The sequence below is a fragment of the Mesoplodon mirus genome (genome assembly GCF_964341445.2).
Source record: "Mesoplodon mirus genome assembly, chromosome: 3".
Taxonomy (NCBI): domain Eukaryota; kingdom Metazoa; phylum Chordata; class Mammalia; order Artiodactyla; family Ziphiidae; genus Mesoplodon; species Mesoplodon mirus.
In genome coordinates this window covers 172,499,072-172,505,124 of record NC_138978.1, presented here as the reverse complement: position 1 = coordinate 172,505,124, position 6,053 = coordinate 172,499,072, and the positions used below count along the sequence as shown (strand labels likewise).

General features: G+C 42.3%; 1 protein-coding gene across 2 annotated transcripts in view; it reads right to left on the bottom strand.

Moving 5' to 3' along the window:
• Positions 1-6,053, bottom strand: part of NME7 (NME/NM23 family member 7) — a 263,616-nt gene that overhangs the window by 318 nt on the left and 257,245 nt on the right. The window lies entirely within an intron of this gene.

Sequence of the window (6,053 nt, the reverse complement as noted above, 5' to 3'; positions counted from 1 at the left end):
ACATGGAAGTTCAGCCTTTTCTACCCAACAGAGGCCAAGAGCTGGGTCAGGACTCTGGACACCAAGGTGCACACCCCTTCCCAGTGAGACAACCAGGTTAATAATTGGAGGCACAGGCTCAATCAGCAAAGTTTTATTTAAAGTTCAAGTTTAGAAATATTTTGCAGTGATACTCAGTTTAGAAAACATGAAATTTTGGTTCCTGCTAGTGCTTCACGAGATACAGTTGTTAGTAGTTCAGTTAAAAAAAAAACAACGAGGTTAGCAATCAAAAAATGGACAGAAGTCCTAAATACGCATTTCTCCAAAGAAGACATACAGATGGCCAAGAGGCATATGAAAAGCTGCTCAGCATCACTAATAGAGAAATGCAAATCAAAACTACAATGAGGTATCACCTCACACCAGTTAGAATGAGCATCATCAGAAAATCTACAAACAACAAATGCTGGAGAGGGTGTGGAGGAAAGGGAACTCCTACACTGTTGGTGGGCATGTAAATTGGTGCAGCCACTATGGAAAACAGTATGGAGGTTCCTTAAAAAACTAAAAATAGAGTTGCCATATATGATCCAGCAGTCCCACAGCTGGGCATATATCCTGATGAAACTGCAGTGTGAAAATACACATGCACCCGTATGTTCATAGCAGCACTATTCACAACAGCCAAGACATGGAAGCAACCTAAATGTCCATCGAGGATGAATGAATAAAGAAAATGTAGTATATATACAAATGGAATATTACTCAGCCATAACAAAGAACATAATAATGCCATTTGCAGCAACATGAATGGACCTAGAGATGATCATACTAAGTGAAGTTAAGTCAAAGACAAATATCATATCACATATGTAGACTCTAAAATAGGACGTAAATGAACTTACCTACAAAACAGAAACAGACTCACAGAGAACAGACTTGTGGTTGCCAAGGGGTGGCAGGGTGGGGGAGGGATGGATTGGGAGTTCAGGATTAACAGATGCAAACTATTACATATAGAATGGATAAACAACAAGGTCCTACTGTATAGCAGAGGGAACTATATTCAATATCCTGTGATAAACCATAATGGAAAAGAATATGAAAAATAACGTGTATATATATGTGTCACTGAAAAAATTAGCATGTGCCAAAAAGAAAAAAAATAGGTTTGAGGTTCAGTAAATTAAGAAGGTTTATACCTTGCTTTTTGGTTCATGGTTTGGCCTAAGTCCATATTTAGCCATATATTTAAAACTTAGCCTTAGAGTGAAAGGAGATGAAAATGAGCTTTCAGAAAAACATTCTCCAGGTATAACGGAGCTGAAGATTTAGTATCCCTTAACCCACATGGGAAGTACCCAAACTAAAATCTTGGCATCATCGTATTTCAGAAAATGGAAACCTTTCACAAAGCCTGTGCAGCCAACGCTTACATCAAGCCTTCCTGCCTTCAGGCTGGTCCTGAGAAATCCTTTGGGACCTGAAATGCTGAAATGCCTCCTCAGTTGGGCTGTCCTCTTACAGAAACAGACCCAGAGGCCCATGGCCATTTCTGTGACAGCACAACTTGTTCAGAAATAGTAACAGCTTAAATTCCCACCTTACTGCCCCACATTTATTACCCTGCCAATCTGCTTCTCTTGTTTATTCTTTAAAAATACTACCTGAGACTTTGCTATCTCTAGAGCAGCAAATCGTGTGATGGCAAATTAATACCAGAGAAACAATGACTCCATTTAACAAAAAACAGCAAAGGGAACTGTGAGAAATGGCACAACTGCTTAGCTGCAAAGATTTTAGGAGCCCTCCTTAACAACTGAGGAAATACGGCAAAAATCTGTAAACGGAAAACATATCTACCTAAAGCTGGGTTTCTCAAAAAGCAACCTCCACGTACATTGAAATGGAAGGTATCGTTCCTTTAACAGAAGATGGTTTGTTTTGCTGAAACATCGACACTTTTTGCAGAATGTACACGAGTCTTAAACGTGTGATGTTTACGAACAAGCAGTGGGGAATGGCTTTACATCTGAGGAAAGGGGAGTATTTATTCAAATTGGAAGGTCGTTTGTATCTTTGAGACCGTTCTCAGGTCACAACCTCGGTCAGACACACTTAACCCCCTGCTTTCATATGAACCTTGTACGTTCTGTTCTAAGACATTGTGTGTATGTGCATATATGCGTGTGCATGTGCACCTGTGTATGTATGTGTGTGCTCTCTGCCTATTCCTTCCTTCAAGATTCTGTCCAAATCTTGCTTCCCTGTAGCCTTTCCAGATGGTGCCAACCTATTCCCTGCCCGTGAGAGTGCTTATATCTCCACTAGGAGACTTGCGGTAGTGGTTAGTGTTCTTTGACTCCGTAGGTATTCGTTGGCTGCCTAGTCTGCTAAGTACTCTTCTAACTGCCCCAGAAAGACCCTCGAGTGACCCTCTGCCACTCACATTCTAGTATGAAGTACCTGCATATTTCTGGAACTCTTGCTGCTACACATTTATCATGATTTGCTCTCCTCATATTATTAGATGACATATTTCTTGGGTGTAGGAACAGTGCCATCTACTTTTGGGGTGTCCTTATATCCTGAAAAGGGGTTTTCATATAAGTCCAGTCAATCAAATATTGAATTCCTCACACAGAATATAAAAGGAATGAGTTTTTCAAACGCAGTGTTTCTCACACGTTGGCTGAGTACCACTTGGCATCAAAAGCACTGGAATAATTACCGAGTAGAGGAAAGAGGATTCTCTTTTCCGTTTTTCAATCCATCACATTTCCCGACGGAGAGCTTCAATGTGGTGCTAGTATGGCTTCAACCCAGGTTACTACCCTTTCAAATAAAGGGAGATAGGCCTGGGGCTCAGAACCTTTTGCAAGCAATAGTATCCAGCTAGAATTTAATAATTTTTCATTGTATTTATTACCTTCAATTAAGGACAAGTAATACTAGTTTCCCACTTATGCTAAACAAATATTTCCATGATGGAAAATAAACTTATTCAAGTATCACAGTGAATGAATTTAAAGAAAAATAGTAAATACAATTTCAGGTGGTACTCAGATATGGTAAAACTCATGAAGGTAATAAAGGCCAACTAGACTTTAGGAACCTTTGCCCCAAAATACAGCATTAACGGAAGCCAAGGTTTTCGGTTCTGTACCTGTTTGGGCAAAATCTAATCTGAGCTCTGTTTTAGAACAATAGCACGCCCTGTCTGCTCAAGCTGCATTTATTACCAGAGGGAACTGCTCCAACTCCAAATTAAAAACATTATCAGTGATCAGAGACGAAAATCTAGTTATTAAAATCTTTCAAAGTCCAATGAAAGCTCAAACTCCTGGCATTTTAAAGGATTAGTAACACTTCAATATCAGTATATATTTGGCCCATGGAGGAGAACTAAGTGAGGTTACTTCGAAAATCCATGACTAAGGACAGAGGGAAACATAATACAGAGGGAAACTATCCAAGGAGCATTTAAGAACAGCTGTAATCAAGTGAATAAAGTGATCCTGGTTTCAAATTCAGAGAAAATGTGACTCTGTCTTTTCTTCTTCAAGAGGAAACTAGCATTAGCCAGACATGTTATCCACCATTTCTAGGCTGTGCACTGGAAAAGATGAACAGGAAATAGAGAGATAAACCTGTTATTCTCCCAACTGAAGCCTGCAATCAGCAGCATCCATAGCCTACCCAATGTGAAACAAAGAGATTGGACAAAGGCAGATATCTTGGTTCATATTTTAATTCTCTATTTTTCTCCCAGAGACTGTCAGCATTGGTCTGTTCTGAGAGATTAAGTACCTCATGAAGGTACTGATTTTTATTGACTACAGAACCCAGCTTTTTTTTCTTTTTTTTTTTTGTGGTACGCGGGCCTCTCACTGTTGTGGCCTCTCCCGTCGCGGAGCACAGGCTCCGGACGCGCAGGCCCAGCGGCCATGGCTCACGGGCCCAGTCGCTCCGCGGCACGTGGGATCCTCCTGGACCGGGGCACGAACCCGTGTCCCCTGCATCGGCAGGCGGACTCTCAACCACTGCGCCACCAGGGAAGCCCAGAACCCAGCTATTTTATTTAGCCACAAATGAATCGCACACCCTAAGAAAAGGCCCACATTGTAATAAAACTGTGAGTTACTATCTCCAGCTTGCTTTACCACAAAACCTTTAAAAAACTGGGACTTCATAAAATTGGCACCCTTACAAGCAGTCTGTAAAGCACTACCTTTTCCAAGGAAATGCTCTTCTTCCTCTAGTGCTGGCACCATATAGGCCAGGTAGGAGGAGGCACTGAGTGATTTGAAACCCACCTATTTAGTTATCCACAATGTCTGATATACTCAGTATTAGAGGGATCCTTTGGTTCAAGTGCTTCAGGGATCAAATATTTCATTCCTCTGTAAGGTGGCCCTTTAGTGCCTATAACTTGTTACAGGGATTTATGGTCACTAAATTAGCAAGTACTGGAGGAGCATGGAACAGTCCTATAGCAATGGGATATAGGATCTATTCCTTCACCTAGGAACAGGGGTTCTAAAATAACTAGTGGGTGAGGATCAGGCACTGGGGAGGTGTTCAGCACTGGAACCTCTGGGGGGCAAGGGAATAGAATAAGGTTAGCAGACACTTTGGGATTGTACTACCAAAAGTGAAACATGGCATGAGAAGTCCATGCTGACGGAAACCTGTGCCTAGAGCTGGCCTTTCTCCTTTTCTTTGATTCGCAAATTTCTTCCAAGCTACCTACTATGTGCCCAGCACCGACTATGAAGTGGGGGAGGGAAGGGTTCAGGCATACAAGATCCCTGTTCTTATGAAAGTTTTGCCTTCACGCTTCTAAATGTCTTAAATGCCCTAAACTACTCTCACCTATACTTCATTCATTCTTTCCCTCCTCTGTCAATCATTCATTCAACATATTGAGCACATCCCATTCATGATAATTCAGTGATGGGTGAGACCTGGTCCTCAGAAAGCTTATAGACTGAAAAGAGGAAAACCCATGTAATCAAATAAAATCACTATAGTGTGCTAAGGTATAAGTGGGAATAATTAACTGCCAGTGGGAACACGAAATGTTTCATAAAGTGGTTAACATTGGAGTCCTTAGGATGAGTTGGAAGTGACATAGAGGAAGGAGCAGCAAATTTTAGCTGAATATACAATTGCTATGCCAATGGGCAATGATACTTTAATAATAAGATTAACTTGAGGATTTGTTCTGTCTTTAACACTGTTAAATAAGAACAACAGCTTACATTTATTAACTACTTCACAGTGTACGGTCTAATTTCATATATAAACCATCTCCTTCACACCAGCTCTGTGAAGCTGGTCCCCTTATCCCCATACAGAGCAGGATCCTGAGACTCAGAGGTCCATGACTTCCCTACATAGTAAGCTGAGGAACTTGCTCAGTTGGCAAGGCTGGAACTTGAATCTCTGTCTTCCAACTCTAAGCCACAGTGGCACCGTGACTTCCCATGGAGTAGTCCCTGCCTTTGCTGATGACCGGATATAAATTATTGCCAATTCTGTAAGCATGTAATTCAAATAAATGTAAATTTTCTGTAATTGCTTCAAGTGTAGACTCAAGGAAAGCTTCCAGAGAATGTTTCATCTTTGCCCTGAGTACAGTGCATAACAAAAACGGGTCTCTCTGGGGGCTTCCCTGGTGGCGCAGTGGTTGAGAGTCCGCCTGCAGAGGCAGGGGACACGGGTTCGTGCCCTGGTCCGGGAAGATCCCACATGCCGCGGAGCAGCGGGGCCCGTGAGCCATGGCCGCTGAGCCTGCGTGTCCGGAGCCTGTGCTCCACAACGGGAGAGGCCACAGCAGTGAGAGGCCCGCGTACCGCAAAAAAAACCCCCAAAAAAACAAACACGGGTCTCAATGCTAGTGATTCCCTGTCCACCACTCTCCCAGAGGAACTTCCAGTATATGCAGCAAGCGTGAAATCTCCTTGCATGTTTTATTAACTCTGGCTTTGTATCAGAGTCTCTAGTGTAGCTTAGTGCTCCTGATGCCTGGGCTCCACCACAGGTAGCTGAATCAGACACTCTGGAGG